Genomic DNA, 17163 nt, shown 5'->3' on the forward strand with positions numbered 1-17163 from the left:
CCAGTCACAATGAATTATTATAAATTAATTCATTTAAAGGAACAATCGTTTGCTAAAGTTACTTGTTAACGTGTTCCAGTAGTGTGTCTGGGTACTTTTACTCTCATAGTATCGCCATTTATCCTAGGGTGTTTGGATAGACTGGAGGTGTAGACGTAGTAGCACGCCAACACTAGAAATATAATTGTGGGTTGATGTAAAATGGGATATGAATGTGTGGGGGGTGGATGGACTGGCAGAGACACGGGAGGAGGGATGTGGTCGGGAGGGAGGTGGTGGCTGTCACCGCCGCCAGCTGACGAGTGCGGCTGACAACTCTGGGAAGGGCGAGGCCTTGCACAGGTCTGCTGGCCACTCCACCTATTGTACATAAACCCATTAAATACTACCGTATTAGATTATCCTTATGTAATGTTTAATGTTACGGGTTCTCTGTGATCTAATGGGTCTTTGGTGCTCGTAAATGAGTGTTCAACTCTCAAAATAAGATCTACAAACGCACAATACGTTGGCTTGTATAGAAAATGGTGAGGGAGGTAATGAGTCAGCATTTCAGTGCCTACGGCCCTCGGCTCCAGCAAACATCATATCACTAGTCACTCAACTTTGCCAAAAATATAATCTAGATTCGCTGGCGCCGGCGAGAAACGATGGGCAGAGTTTCTTTCACCCTGATGCCCCTGTTACCTAGCAGTAAATAGGTACCTGGGAGTTAGCTGTCACGGGCTGCTTCCTGGGGGTGGAGGCCTGATCGAGGACCGGGCCGCGGGGACACTAAAGCCCCAAAATCATCTCAAGATAAGATAACAAGATAGATTGTGAGGAAATATAAATTAAGAATAAGTGCAGTATATGATGGTAAAGTAGGTCTACAGGATACTTGGAGCATACCTGCCCAAAATGCTATGCATGTACTCACCTAGTTGTGCTTGCGGGGGTTGAGCTCTGGCTCTTTGGTCCCGCCTCTCGACTGTCAATCAACTGATGTACAGATTTCTGAGCCTACTGGGCTCTATCATATCTACATTTGAAACTGTGTATGGAGTCAGCCTCCATCACGTCACTGCCTAATGCATTCCATCTGTTAATTAATGACACTGAAAAGTTCTTTCTAACGTCTCTGTGGCTCATTTTGGTACTCGGTTTCCACCTGTGTCCCCTTGTTCGTGTACCCCACACCCCCCCCCCTTGTTAAACAATTTATCTTTATCTACCCTGTCGATTCCTCTTAGAATTTTGTAGGTAGTGATCATGTCTTCCCCCAAGCTCTCCTATCTTCCAGCGACGTTAGGTGCATTTCATGCAGCCTTTCCTCGTAACTCATGCCTCTTAGTTCTGGGACTAGCCTAGTGGCATACCTCTGAACTTTTTCCAGCTTAGTCCTGTGTTTGACAAGGTATAGGCTCCATGCTAGGGCTGCATACTCCAGGATTTGTCTTACATATGTGGTATACAAGGTTCTGAATGATTCCTTACACAAATTCCTGAAGGCAGTGCGGATGTTTGCCAGCCTCGCATACACCACTGATGTTATTCTTTTTATGTGGGCTTCAGGAAACAGGTTTGGCATGATATCAACTCCTAGATCTTTATCTCTGTCCGTTTCATGAAGTACTTCAACTCCCTTTCAGTATCCTGTTTGTCCTTCTGTTTCCACTGCCTAGTTTCATTACCTTACATTTACTCGGGTTGAACTGTAGTAGCCATTTGTTGGACTACATTCAGTTTGTCTAGATCATCTTGTAGCCCCAAACTATCTTTCCCTGACTTCATCCTCCTCATAATTTTTGCATCATCAGCAAACATTGAAAGGAACGAGTCTATTCCCTTTGGGAAATCATTTACATATACAGTATCAGAAATAGTATAAGCCCAAGGACTGGACTCTGTGGGACTCCACTAGTGACACTTTGCCAAACTGAGACCTCGCCCCTTATGGTGATTACGTTTTCTGTTGCTTAGATACTCCCTTATCCAATGGAGTACCTTCCCTTTCACTCCTGCCTGCATCTCCAGCTTGTGCACTAGTCTCTTGTGGGGTACTGTGTCAAAGACTTTCTTGTAATCCAAAAATACGCAGTCTGCCCAACCCTCTCTTTCTTGCCTCATTTTTGGTGCCTAGTTGTAGAATTCAATTAATCATGTGAGGCAGAACTTGCTATCCCTGAACCCATGGTGATGTTGTGTTACGAAGCTCTTTCACTCCAGATGTTCTACTAGCTTTTTGGCACAAGCTTTTCCTTCAACTTGCATGGAAATGCAAGTTAGGGACACTGGCCTGTAGTTTAGTTCCTCCTGCCTATCCCCCTTTTTGTATATCGGGACTACATTAGCAGCCATCTAAATTTTTGGCAGTACCCCTGTTACCAGTGATTTGTTATACACAATGGAGAGTGGCAGGCACAGTGCTTCTGCTCCTTCCTTTAGTGTTAGTGGCTTTGCTGAGGTGTTAGTGGCTTTGCATGAATATAAAATTCCACTCTTGTGTAGTCTCACCAACCCATTGTACCTTCTTGCAAATAAATTATTATTATTATACCTGGGGTTTCAGGAGTTCTACTTCCCGAGCCCGACCTGGGATAACTTGGTTCAACAGGCTGTTGCTTGGAGTGGCCAGCAGGATAGAATAACACCACTACCTCAGCAGAAAAAGCAGGAATATCCAGAACTGGACACAACGAATTATTAAGGAGTTAGTTTAACAATGAGATGGATTTTTGACAAAACATCTTGAAGTGTGTTGAAATTAGATGTACTCGCCTAATTGTGCTTGTGGGGGTTGGGCTTCGTCTTTTTGGTTCCGCCACTCAACTGGTGTACAGGTTCCTGAGCCTATTGGGCTCTTTATCATATTTGAAACAATGAGTCTGCCACCACCACATCTTCCTAATATATTCCATTTCTTAACTACTCTGACACCAAAAAAGTTCTTTCTAGGGTCCCTATGGCTCATTTGGGTACTCAGATGTACGTTTTCCAAGATGTTCAGTGATCGTGATCCAGGCACACCCCTGCTGAGGTGTGCTACTTTCTTAAACTTCATTGTATAATTTTTTCAGTTGGTATGAATCTTATTGATTTGTTGCCTTAGTACATATCACATTACATAATATTTTATCTCTTACGTTTATTGCTTAATGCCAGTACATTTAAATTACTTTTAATTTACTCCACTTGGTCATTATCATACAGTTTATAATTCTTTATTTTTTACTACAGTGTTTTACTAATATATATCACACCTGAAATTGTAGACTGTGTGTGTTGTTATTTGTCTAAAATTATGTTTGATGTACAGTGCACATCTGTTCCCCAGTGCCTCTGCTGGGGAACACAAGGAAGTGGGGATGGTGAAGGTAGAGGTCATTAGTGAAGTGATGGGTGTGGCGTTCTGAGAGGCGCGGCTAGGTGGGCGCAATATGGGCAAGGCGCAGTGTGTGCATGACCACCCTGGGGCATCAGTTCATCACTGACCCACCATTTCCTGCTCTCTTGTACCCCGCCGCAACGGTAGTTAACTGCCCAGGGAGGGAGGCACGTCCTTGCCTCCACCCTCCCTCAACCTACACTTCCTCTCATCCTGCCGCATGCGTCGTGTAGCCCGCATTATGCACGTAATCTCCCTCTTGAGCCCCTCCCTTTTATGCCTGAGAATTAAAGTTTTCAGGTTAAGGAAGTAGTCCTGCGCGATCGTACATAGTTACCATATTAAACACAACTTTAGTAGGTAGATACAGTACCTTACCTTACCTTGATACTTTGTAGATACTTGGTATCTTTACATTTCTAATATAGTAATTACATTTTTGTAACACTAAGTATTTTATGTAATTCAATCATATTTTTCCTTCCTGGTACCGTGAGAATGTATGGGGAGGCATGGGATCGTTTTTGATGATAAAAGCAACCAGGTTAGCAGGTCAGTCAGTCCCTGTGGCTCGGGTACTGAGAGGGAGGGAGAGTGAGTGAGTGAGTGAGTGTTTTGCAAGTGCCGCAGCCACCTCATTACCTCTTCCTTTCCTGTCTTGATCATCTGCCACTGCACCAACGTAAATTAATTACAGTAACCTAGTAGGTGCTATTGCAGGCACCATTCTTGGGTTAAGTGGTAGCTTAATGAGGATCTCTGCCGCTCTTAGGCCGGAGATATACATAATAATTTACACGTGGAAAATATTAGAGGGGCTGGTCCCAAACCTATACACAGAAATAACACCACACGAGACCAAAAGGTATGACAGGATGTGTAGAATACCCCCATTGAAAAGCAGGGTGCAACAGGTACTCTGAGAGAGAACTCTAGCATCATCAGAGGACCAAGACTGTTCAACATGCTTCCACTACACATAAGGGGCATAACTGGCCAACCCCTCAGAGTCTTCAAGAGAGAACTTGATAAACACCACCTAAAGATACCTGATCAACCAGACTGATTCATTCATCAGGCTGCGAGCAGCCACATTCAACAGCCTGGTTGATCAGTCCAGCAACCAGGAGTCCTGATCGACAGGTCTTCGGGAGGTCTTCAGGAGGCCTGATTGAATATCGTTCAACAGCAACCAGGAGACCAGGCCGCAGGGATGTTGAGCCCCAAAATCATCGCAAGGTAGCCATACCTGGTTGATGGGGTTCTGGGAGTTCTGCAACTGCATATGCAACTGTGTGCTCAAGCTTTGCCATGAAGAACATATCAGTTTAATAGCCAGGTTTATCCTCTAGAATTCTAGATCTTTAGCAGTTTGGTGCACGATATTGAAAGTTTAGTTACCACCAAGTGCGTATTCTGGTACTGTATATATGATATCTTGTTGCATATCCATCCTGCACAGAACCTAAAAAATGGGTGTCTTATATATGTACAGTATACACAAATAAATTACAATGGCATGATTCTTATCTACCAAATTTACTAAGGAATTCCTGAAACCAGCCACTTCACATACCACAGGGGACAGATTCAAGCTAAGGAAACAAAGTGCTGAAAGAATTAGATAGTTTTCTTTTGCAAACAGAGTGGTAGACAGTTGAAACAAGCTAAGTGTTCTAGGTGGTGGTGGTGGCTAAAACCGTCAGTAATTTCAAAGCGTTATACAACAGAGTGCTGGGAAGACGGGACACCACGAGCGTAGCTCTCATCCTATAATTACACTTCAGTAATTACCAAGTGAGGCACTCTGCCAGATTTATACACAAACTCTTAGAATCTTGTTTAAAACATTTAATAAGTGTCGTTAAATGTTTGGAACACAAATTTGTGGTCTTGACTGGATTATTAACTCATTTTCTGCAGAAGGACAACATTCTGTTGTAAATTCTTGCTTGTAAAGATGTAATAACGAAGTCGGGAATAAGGTTATTGAGGGGGGTCTGAGGACAAACATACCATGTCTTGAGCACTTCCTCCATTCATATGACAGTTTGTTCAAATACCTTTTGATAAGATTCCATACTTCATAATCATGTAAATAAATTATGCCAATTTAAAAGCTAATAATGTAAAACAAATTCTGTATTAAATAGGGTGTCTGCTATACTTTGCTAATTTTTTGTTTTCTTTGTTTCAGCCATACATGATAGACATTTGAAGACAATATCTTCCTTGGAAGTTGAATTTGAACAGGCCCTCCTTACCAGTGAAGACAGTCCATCAGACCTTCACGTCTCAGCGAAGATGTTATTTCTTGGTACCTTTTGCTGTTCCACCCTGTATTGACAACAGTGAGGGCAGTTTTGCTACTGATTGACACCCTACACAGTGGTTGAAATGCAAGTTTTCATGTGGACAGCACTGAAGACCCACCACCTTGAAATCACAGTAATATGGAAGATCTACATTATCAATGAGGCAATTTAGAGGCCTGATCTTGCACTGCAAGACATGTCAATGCACATGTTCTTAATCTGATAACACTCTGGTCTAGTATCTTATCAGGCTAGCAGTGAATATCTATTACTGTCCTGTTAATCTTAAGATCAGTATAGCCACAAGTGTTGTCAGCAATATCCTTCGTATAAGCTGAAGCTTTTTGTGATTTATAATTGTTGCAATATGCAAATAAAAATGTATAGTGTAGCAAAATAACATCTGAAATATGTGTGATTTAAGGTTTGATGCTGTATCTTGTGAATTCTGAAAAGTGCTTGTTGGCTTGACTTCTGGAAACACATCTTGAATATGAATTGCAGAAATTGTGAGATTCACAATATAAGTTTCAGTGCAGTATTTTGAGCAAGATTCTTTTGACCAGCTGGTATGCAGCATTATAATGATCCAGCTAGTGTTAAGTGAAATGTCTGACCTGGCTCGAGGGACCTTTTAGGAGATTGATGTTCTGTGACCTGTGGCTCTCGTGAGACCCGAAGAGAGATTGGCCTTACACAGGGAGTAAAGCAGTCCATCAAGTATGTGATTATGCGCTTCCCCTCATGCTCTGTAAATATATCATGCGCTAGTAACAAAGCTTAAGTTTGGATGCAATAGTCTGTTTCTTCTTGATAAGTTTGTTGTAATATTATCCATTGTATATATTATTGCTCAGCACAAAGGGATTTTAAATTTCATTGCCTTGGCAAGACCACCATAATTTTTTCTTTTAACTTGAATCAGAGCAAACCTCATGCAAATGAAATTATACTCTAAGTTTCTAATTCTGCTTTCACTTTTTTCTCATTTATTTTGCACATGCTTTGATAGAAGTAATAATATTTGCCAGTAGCACAAATTACATATCTGTTGGTGGACGGTGTAAAAGAAAGATGTGAAGCAAAGTGAAATCCCTTTTGAAGATGCTGTGTATTTTTCAATGAAAACTCTTTATTATGGTGCAGTGCTAATGACAATGGTAGTGAGACAAAGTTTAGAGAAGTGATATGTACCAAAGTTCTATTGAAACATGAGGTTATCTTAAGCAAACATTGCTCTATGTGTAGATTTTAATCACAGATTGTATGAATATTGTGTTGCTTGTATAAGAAAGTTCTGCCTCATTTGGTGAAGCAAATCTTTTTTTTTTATCCTTTATACATATATAAAGCCCCATACATTGGACAGCTTTCTTTTGTTATAATGTCCATTACAGTACTCTGATTTTACCATTTGGCATCCTTATTGTCTGTCTTAATTTGAACTTACAAATGTTAATTTCAGCTTTGTCCACTCATATGTTTATTTTATTGTGGCAAAGGCAGTACCTCATCCTATTCTATTTTGCTTAGAGCAACACCAAAAGAACTATTTTGGTATACTTGGCACACTGGTCTCACTTTTTTATTTTTTTATTTTTTTGTGTATTAATGGAATGTCTGCATTACCTACTGGTACCACTTTAAATTCCATCATTACTGTGCTGTTAAACATGCCTCCTTGTTATAATAGATTTTTAAATTCACGTTAATCTCAAATCTGAATTCCCTATAATTTTTGTTTTGATACTTTTATTTCATCTTTTTAGTGGAAATATTTACAAAGATGATAAATTAATATAGTAAATCTATACATCGTTAGGATCCATTTGTTAAAGTGGCCAGAATATAGGGCAACATTTTCCTGACTAAGTATCATGGCAATACAGGAATTGATGTCTACATGGTGGTGGATCTAACAGAATACATCTTTTGTGCTGTAGTGTTAATAGATAAGAGGAGAGTCAGCACATATCCTATTATAGAAGCCCTAATCTTAACATGTCCTTTATACTTTATAAAAATAAATCTTGACCACATTGTTAGCCCAAAGTGGACTTGAAGCCATGAGGGTAACAGCACATTATCTAGCATTTACACCATGTCTTGCGTGAGTAATGCTCATATCATTTGAATTATAACCTATTCGAATGAATGTATAATTAATTTGTTATAAAATAAATGTATTTTTAAATATGTTGAATATGTATTGCATTTTATTCCCCTATTTGATTTTTGCTAGAGATCAGGTTTTGAAGTAATTATCAAAAGAAGGCACCAAGCTGGGAAGGCTATGTAGCACCATCAAATGTGTGGGATATTCATATGGAGCTAAATATCACTAAAGAAGCCAATACGAGAACAAAAGCACATAAGACAAACGATATACAGGTACTGTATCCGATTCACCAAGAATTCGATCTAGGGACAAGTGACCGCGAGGGACAGTCGGGAAGCAAGACACACGGAAGGCAGGACATTCAACAAGGATATGCACAACTGTAAGAAGGGACAATGCAGTTTGGACAATAAGGTGCAGGGCGGCGCTCCATTAAGTGCCCTTGAGTTAAACGTGTATGACTAATGCGTAATCTCGCCAGAGCCATTTCCCACTGCCAGTTTCAGTACAGTAATGAGGGTAGTGTATCCCCTATGTGTATCCACTAAGAGAACACAGTTTGTTATAAGTCACAGAAGACCAATGACCCTGCCAACTGGCAAGGATTGAGGAATGAAAAACTGGGTAGAAGTCAGAATAAGGGATATCTTTACGGGAGATGGGACAAGTGCGAATAGCCTCCTCAACGGCAGTGTCCGCGCGCTCATTTAAGGACACACCAATATGGCTGGGATCAGATTTTGAAGATTATGATCAGCATGGTTATGATGGCAATATAGGCTTAATGACAGCAACAATAACTTGGCTGATCAGGAAGTCACCAAGGTAGCATGCATTCAGGTCTGGTTACAAAATTAAAGCCAAACATTTGCAATGTTTTACGGGTAAGTTTTATTTTTTATTATTCTTAGATTTTCAAAGTCTTTACAATTATAATATCAGAAAATATAACATTTAAAGAGCACAATAAAGTAAACATTGCAACAGGAAGGAAAATGATAGGGGTGAAGAAAAACATGAGGGACTCCACTTAACTTGATAGTTTTCATTAAGACGTGCCGGACCAACTGGGCTGTAGTGGATATGTGGGCCTGTGGGCCACTCCAAGCAACAGTCTGTTGGACCAAGATCTCACAAGTCGAGCCTTTTGAGGTGGTGGCTGGTTTCTTGGTGTTTCATCAGCTTCTTTCTTCACAGTAGTAGTATGAAGTTGCACGAGCACATTTCACTATTATATCGTGTGTGTATTGTGTTTGATTTTGGTCAGAGTTTTCCTATCCTTTTTGTTGTTATCTTGAGATGATTTCGGGGCTTTAGTGTCCCCACGGCCTGGTCCTCGACCAGGCCTCCACCCCCAGGAAGCAGCCCGTGACAGCTGACTAACACCCAGGTACCTATTTACTGATAGGTAACAGGGGCATAGGGTGAAAGAAACTCTGCCCATTTGTTTCTCGCCGGCGCCTGGGATCGAACCCAGGATCACAAGTCCAGCGTGCTGTCCGCTCGGCTGACCGGCTCCCTTAATGACAATAATCCCCCTATTCCCCGATAATCCCACCCCCTCTCTCCCGACCCTTGTTATTGGGTCTCGATCCACATCTCATGCCTATATCGTATTGTCTCTTATTGTTTGGCATTTGCGGAGCTGCGGCTGTTTGCGTTGTGTGCCTTCACTTCCATGGTGCTGGTCCACAACTTGTGTGTTTTTTCTCTTCCAGATGGCTTGTGCTACTCATGAGGCTTTGCTGCCCTGCTCATTCTGGTGTACTTATGTCAGGCCCTCTTTAGTACTTTCTTATTTGCCTCTGTACCCCTGTCCCCCATATGTTTCCCATGACCACTATTTTTTTCTTTTTCTTTTTCCTCCTTACACTGTTGAACCTTACATTCTCCCTTTGTCCACTTCCCTTCCGAGAGGTATGAATTGTTCTGTTGCTTTGCATTTCTCTGTTATGAGTTCTATCATCTCATTTGCTGACTTTTATTCTACAGTATTTCATTTCCCAGTGAACATCATGCAAACAAGTCCTAACCCTCCTATAGTCCCCTTTTATGTATTCTTTCATGCTTTTTATCCTTTTTCTGACTCAGTTTAACAGTGTAATTGAACATGGTAAAGCAGTGGTCACTGGCTCTTGGTACAGTAGTACACATTATTTTAAGTTCTCTACATTATAATTTTGGGTAAACGCCAGATCTAGAATATCTGGTAGATCCTCTCTCTCTTGTAGGCTCCTTGATATGCTGCCATAGGAAGTGTTTGTAATGTCCAATAATCTTGCTCTTATGTTTAATTTCTACCGTGAGGATCCTATGACTATTTTTATGGTTAAAATCCCAAGTATTAGAATCTTTGCTCTGGTTCTGCTTATCACTGTGGTGACATTTTCTATTATCTTCAAGAATGTTTCATTACATTTATTATATTCCTTCCTTCACCTTCCTGGGTCAAGTTAATGGAGGGTTGTAAATACTGTATCGTCATGATCCTTGCTGTTATCTCACAAGTATGAAATCCTGCTTGTTGGTTACTTCCAGAATCTATCTCCTCAAAGTTCCAATTGTTGTTGTATTAGTAGGGTTACTACTCACTCCCACTTGTTTATCTTTCATTTTCTTGCTGCTTGGTCCTTGGTCCTTTTGGGAATATTGGATCCTCTATTGCAGTCGGTTTTACTTCTGTGATGCGATGTGATCTAACTATAATGATATGAGGTGGAAACTCTGCTACCTGTCCTTGCAGCTCTACCCTTTTATTTGTAATGACATCTGTATCTGTGTACCAAATTATTATACTCATTTACACTAAGCTGCTTGGTTTCTTTCTGGAAGTGGGGGGGGGGGTAGATTCTCCCTTTGTACTGTACTAGTCACATTCCAGAGGGTGGAATTTTGAGTGTTGATTTAGTCACACCCTCATTCTCCTAGTCCTCTTTCCTCGACAGTATGATTAGGCCCAAAATCTTGCTGTGGCCAATTATTTCAAATAATTACAATACTACTCTTGCCCTAGCTTCACTAACTTCTTTCCCCCAACTTTAGTGCCTGTCCCTCCATTCCCCAACATTCCCCTGTACTTCTTGCTTCAATTTCTCTTCAAATTCTGTCTTTCTTCCATACTGGAAGGTTAATGTATCTTCTCCCATCCCCTCAATCTTCTCTGGAAGTATATACTTCTTTGGAAGGTAACCTTCACTGGTCTTTGTCATTCATGGTGGATCCTTCACTGTTCTACAAGTTTTATATTTCTTAGGTTGCCACACTTTGCTAAGGATTTCTTTCAGTTAGTCTCAGTCTCTTCTCTCCTGTCATGTGGGCCCCACTAGTTCCTGTCAGGTTGTTTATAATCACAAACCATTCATTTCTTGTTTGTTGCAGTTCGCTACCTGCTTTGATCTGAACACATTTGTCACTGTACAATATTAATTTTTCAAATCTAGTAGCAAGGGGCTATGAAACTCATTAATCACTATGTTCTGTAATATGATACCATAACATACGTATGCTAAATATGAAGTGTCTTTGTAACTAGTCTTGAGATACCTAAAATAATACAGATATCTAAAATTACAATACTCTAGCAAAAACCAAAACCCATATATAACTGCATTTTAACTGATTACCCATGCACTATCTGGCATTACAAAAGATGATCTGTAAATTTGGTGAAGATTCAAAAACTTTGTCGGTACAGTATATGTTCACAGAAAAACCAGTGGCATTGGAAGGTCTTCCATAGTACTTGCCTACTTGTGCTTGCGGGGGTTGAGCTCTGGCTCTTTGGTCCTGCCTCTCGACTGTCAGTCAACTGGTGTACAGATTCCCGAGTCTACTGGGCACTATCATATCTACACATGAAACTGTGTATGGAGTCAGCCTCCACCACATCACTGCCTAGTGCATTCCATTTGTCTACTACTGACACTGAAAAAATTCTTTTCTAATGTGTCTATGGCTCAAGTGAGCACTCAATTTCTACTTGTGTCCCTAGTGCATGTGCCCCCTGCTGTTAAATAGTCTGTCTTTATCTACCCTATCAATTCCTCTGAGAATCTTGTATACGGTGATCATGATCCCCCTAACTCTTCTGTCTCCCAGTGACGTGAGGTTTAATTCCCGTAGTCTCTCCTTATTTTGAGGTGATTCCGGGGCTTAGTGACCCTGCGGCCCAGTCATTGACCAGGCCTCCTCGTTGCTGGACTGGTCAACCAAGCTGTTGGACGCAGCTGCATGCAGCCTGACGTATTGTAAGAGAGAGACCCTTGTGTAGGGAGAAATAGCAGTGCTATTGAAAGAGACCCTTGTGTAGGGAGAAATAGCAATGTTAAATGTTGAAAAACAGTCTGGAACTCTGACCCCTTTTCAGATGCACAGAGCATCATCTCAACAGGAAAATGTAATCTTAAAAAAAAAAAAAAAATGTAAACAAAAGGGATAAAATGGTTAAGAATAGGTAGATTCAATGCAAGAAAATATAGAGAAACAACAGTGTTAAATGTAGAAAAACAGCCTGGAACATTATAAGACATATAAATGAAGCATTGGGAAATGTGCATGACATGTATAGGGAGGGGACATTATTGGAACCAAGCAGGCAGGGACATGTGGCAGCCTGACATCATTCACTTGGGAGAGGGAGGCAGTGAGAACAAGACCAGTGTTGTGGATGGTCTCCAACAAATATGATAAGTGCAGTATTGTAGATGTTTATAGCGGTGCTTCCCCTTTTCTTTTAGTTAGAGATAGGAATTTGTGGAAATAAGGATTTCTGGAACCCTGTGTGTAGGGGAGAGTGGTGTGTTGTTAATTCAGGTGTATGTGCTCAGCTGTGTGTCACATGGGAAGATTATCCACATTTATTTTTTATATACATTTGTAAACCCAGGCCCTTTGTAGTGACCTATGAGGAGTGGAATAGAGTAATGACCTTAAGTCCCAGGTTGTAGAGGGAGAAGGAACCTCCCCCCCCCTTTCTTGTTTATATCAATCCTGTGGTTGATCCAAGTACATCCCCCCCCCTGTTCTAAGAAGTGTGAGGAAATTGGTATTTGTTATATAAAATCCTTTTTGTAAAATTATACCCCAAGGTGTATTTCTTGTCCCATGTAGTTAGAACTGGTGATTATTACTATATACACCCCTGCACTTCCACTATTTATAAGAAAGTAAGAGCGGGTGTTGTTAGCGATACTTTAGGGTACGGCTTTCATTCTCGTACCTTACAGTATGAGTCACAGCCTGGTTGATCAGGTATCCTTTGGAGGTGATCCAGATCCTCTTGTCACTCCTCGTAGCTCATACCCCTCAGTTCAGGTACTAGCCTGGTGGCAGGCAAACCTTTGACCCTTTTCCAGTTTAGTCTTATGTTTGACTAGATATGGACTCCATGCTGGAGCCACATACTCCAGGATTGGTCTGACATATGTGGTATACAAAGTTCTGAATGATTCCTTACACAAGTTTCTAAATGCCGTTCTTATGTTAGCCAACTTGGCATATGCCGCTGATGTTATCCTCTTGATATGGGCTTCAGGGGACAGGTCTGGTGTGATATCAACCCCAGGTCTTTCTCTCTCTTTGACTCTTGAACTATTTCATCTCCAAATGATACCTTGTATCTCGCCTTCTGCTCCCTACACCTATCTTCATTACATTTGCGTGGGTTAAACTCTATCAACCATTTGTTCGACCATTCCTGCAGCTTGTCTCGGGTCTTCTTGAAGCCTCAAGCTGTCCTCCTCTGTCTTAATCCTTCTCATAATTTTGGCGTCGTCAGCAAACATTGAGAGGAATGAGTCTATACCCTCTGGGAGATCATTTACGTATATCAGAAACAGGATAGGTCCAAGGACAGAGTCCTGTGGGACCCCACTGGTGACTTCACGCCAATCTGAGGTCTCACCCCTCACTGTAACTCTGCTTCCTATTGTCTAGGTACTCCCTTATCCACTGGAGCACCCTACCAGTTACTCCTGCCCGTTTCTCCAGCTTAAGCATCAGCCTCTTATGGGGTACTGTGTCAAATACTTTCTGGCAATCCACTCATCCTTCTCTTTCTTCCTTAATCTGTCACCTGATCGCAGAATTCTATAAAGCCTGTAAGGTAACATTTACCCTCCCTGAACCCATGTTGATGGGTTGTTACAAAGTCCCTTCTCTCCAGATATGTTACTAGGTTTTTTCTCACAATCTTCGCCATCACCTTGCATGGTTTACAGGTTAAGGACACTGGCCTGTAGTTCAGTGCCTCTTGTCTGTTACCCTTTTTGTATATTGAGACTACATTAGCCATCTTCCATATTTCTGGTAGGTCTCCCGTCTCCAGTGACCTATTATACACTATGGAGAGTGGCAAGCAAAGTGCTTCTGCACAACACTCTTTCAATACCTATAGTGAGATTCCATCTGGGCCAACAACCTTTCTCATTTCCAGATCCAACAGATGCCTCTTGACCTCATCTCTTGTAATTCAAACCCTTCCAAGGCCGCCTGGTTTACTGCCACCTCTCCTAGTGCAGTGACCTCACCTCATTCTATTGTGAAGACCTCCTGGAACCTCTTGTTGATTTCTTCACACACCTCTTTGTCATTCACTGTGTACCTGTTCTCACCCATTCTAAGTTTCATCACCTGTTCCTTCGCTGTTTTCCTCCTGATGTGACTGTGGAGTAGCTTTGGTTCAGTCTTGGCTTTATTAGCTATATCACTTTCATACTTTTTCTCAGCTTCTCTTCTCACACTAACATACTCGTTCCTGGTTCGCTGGTATCTCTCTCTACTTTCAGGTGTTCTGTTATTTCGGAAGTTCCTCCACACCCTTTTGTTCAGTGGTACAAGGATAGTGCAATGCTCAGTTATAAGAGAAACCTGTGGATTACAACAATAATTTAATTTATCTTAAGGGTAGTAAACAAGTTATGTATTTAAATCTTTTAATATTTGATACTTGCTTATAACATTGGAGGGGTTTCACTAACTGTACTATCATGTACAGATTAAAGTAAATATAAATTTCTCTAACCTATGGGTAAATACATGATAAAATATCCCACCAATTCTTAAGAGCTTAATATTGAAAGATAGAACAGAACCTGTTCTGTATATTCATTGCACAAGAAGCTGCTTGTAACACTCATTAAAGAAGAAAACTGCAATGATGCCTTTTTAAATTACAATAAATTGTACAAATGATTAATCAATACTACTGTTCACTTAAATGCTTAAATGAAAAAATATCCGGCTAAAAGTGCACATGAAAAGCTACCTTCTGTTTAAGACACTCGTTTGCTTCCTAAGAATATATGGGTCCCATGTACACAATCATAATCAACACTCACCACTTGGGTAGCAGGTAGCTTTCTAATGTTCTTGCCGGGCAATACTGGTCTACTTGAAAAAGTACTAGAGGCTGGAATCCAGGCTCAATCCAGCCTAGAATTACCTAAAGTGCTCTGGAGGAAGACCTACTCAAGACAATACACTGGCAGAGCAGGAAGGTTCTGAGTATGCAGACATACAATTTGGTTGAGCTTAAATGTCTACACAGGACAATGGCAAGAAGAATGCCTTCAATGTGGAAAAAATATGCGGAAAAAATATGCAGCTGACCTGGCTTAATCACTGAAGCTGCTGGTATATATGGTACACAGAACAGGTCACCATAGTACCCAGCTCAGTCTCAGAGCGAATCCATTAAAACGAGACACCTCCCAAAACCACCTGGATAATTATCTAGATATTTGTGATGCATCTGAAAGCTTATTACAGTGCCAATAATAGTCTACTTGTACACTGGCAAGTGAACTTTTGTCCTAAACAGAGAATATTCTCAGTTATAACTGTGAGATGGCTAAACTTGCACCTCATATGTCATAATGGAAAGATTTCCACACACAACACCAATCAGAATGCAGTTTCTACCATTACTTGTATATGATTGGGTGAATTATGGGTTCCTCTGATGTCACTGGGAATGGGAGAAAAGTTTTATTAAAACTGTTGGCAAAGTCAGGTCAGCTATGACCTTTATTTGAAGAGTGTGGCAGGTAGCAAGAAAAATAATGGCAGTGGGATCCACACATGATTATTCAGGCGAGATGTATAAACTGCCAACCACTAGTATAATCAGATGTCGAATGTCACCACATCTGAACTGTCAATGCGATCACCGATCCATAGACAAACTACAGCCATGGGAGTCCTTTAAAATGTTGAATAATGAATCTGGATGTTGACCTTGACAATTTGAGTATCATTCTTTTCTTGGAAGTTCTTTTTTACCAAGAGAAGCTGTGATAGAAGCTGAATCTGAGAAAACAAGGTTCAGGCTAACCCATAAGACACTGCCTGTGATGCCCAGGAATCCTTGATCTCGAGCCTGACAAAATACCCTCAGATGTCTCCACCATAATGCAACCTCCATGAAGCAAGTGGGGCATGCTTGCTCGATCCAGAGAGGGCAACTTCAATACTCGAGTACCCACATACAATCTGTCAGAACAAAGGGTCAATTAAAATCAAAGGGCACACCTAACATTAAGTATGCCCATTGTGGGAAAAAAAACAGCAACCTCATATATCGTGTATCGTGTATTACTGCATTAAGCAGTTTTTTTCTGCCAATCACCACACTTGTGCCACTGCAACCAAACAGCAGGAAACAAAAGAATTGCTGAAGCAAAAAGACAACAGGACCTCTACCCCAGACTTCAGTACGAAGAAGCTTTAGAGCCAGGGCACAAGTTCTAGGTTAGTTCTAACCTGATTACTCGATACCAGCTTGATGGGGTTTTGAGAGTTCTTCTACTTCCCAAGCCCGGCCTGAGGCCAGGCTTAACTTGTGAGAGCTTGGCCCACTAGGCTGTTGCTTGGAGTGGACTGCAGGCCCACATATCCACCACAGCCCGGTTAGTCCGGCACTCCTTGAAGAATATTATCTAGTTTTCTCTTGAAGATGTCCACGGTTGTTCCAGGAATATTTTCCTGGAACCTAACTGTCTAAAGCTTAACACTTTCGCGCTCTCGGCGCTCAAAAAAAATCAATACCCCAGATGCTTTCGGCACTTCGCGCGCCTACGCGGTAAGACCGAAAAAGTGTACACTCTTTTGACTGTCCTGACAATAATTGAAGGCGCACGTATTTAAATTTGGTATCACTGTGTTCGCAATGAAATTGTCTATAAGAGCATACCTATAAAATGCCGCCCAAGCATAAGGAGTATCAACACCAAATAAAAAACTATGCAGATCACTCGCCGAGAGCGCCAAACAGCAACAAAATGTTTCCACTCTCTTAATGGTTGCAAAGCCTACAGTTGTCCTACATCGCTAATTTTGGTATCATTGGAATCGCAATAAAATTC

The 17163-nt window shown here is 41.1% G+C and overlaps 1 protein-coding gene across 1 annotated transcript in view; it reads left to right on the forward strand.

The window, feature by feature from the left end:
* Rap2l (Ras-associated protein 2-like) overlaps positions 1–7889 on the forward strand; it is a 201661-nt gene extending 193772 nt beyond the window's left edge. The window contains exon 4 of the mRNA XM_045757099.2: positions 5565–7889. The gene's annotated coding sequence lies outside the window, so the exon portion shown is untranslated. The remainder of the gene's footprint in view (positions 1–5564) is intronic.
* Positions 7890–17163: the final 9274 nt, after the last annotated feature.

The sequence above is a fragment of the Procambarus clarkii genome, chromosome 86 (genome assembly GCF_040958095.1).
Source record: "Procambarus clarkii isolate CNS0578487 chromosome 86, FALCON_Pclarkii_2.0, whole genome shotgun sequence".
NCBI lineage: Eukaryota > Metazoa > Arthropoda > Malacostraca > Decapoda > Cambaridae > Procambarus > Procambarus clarkii.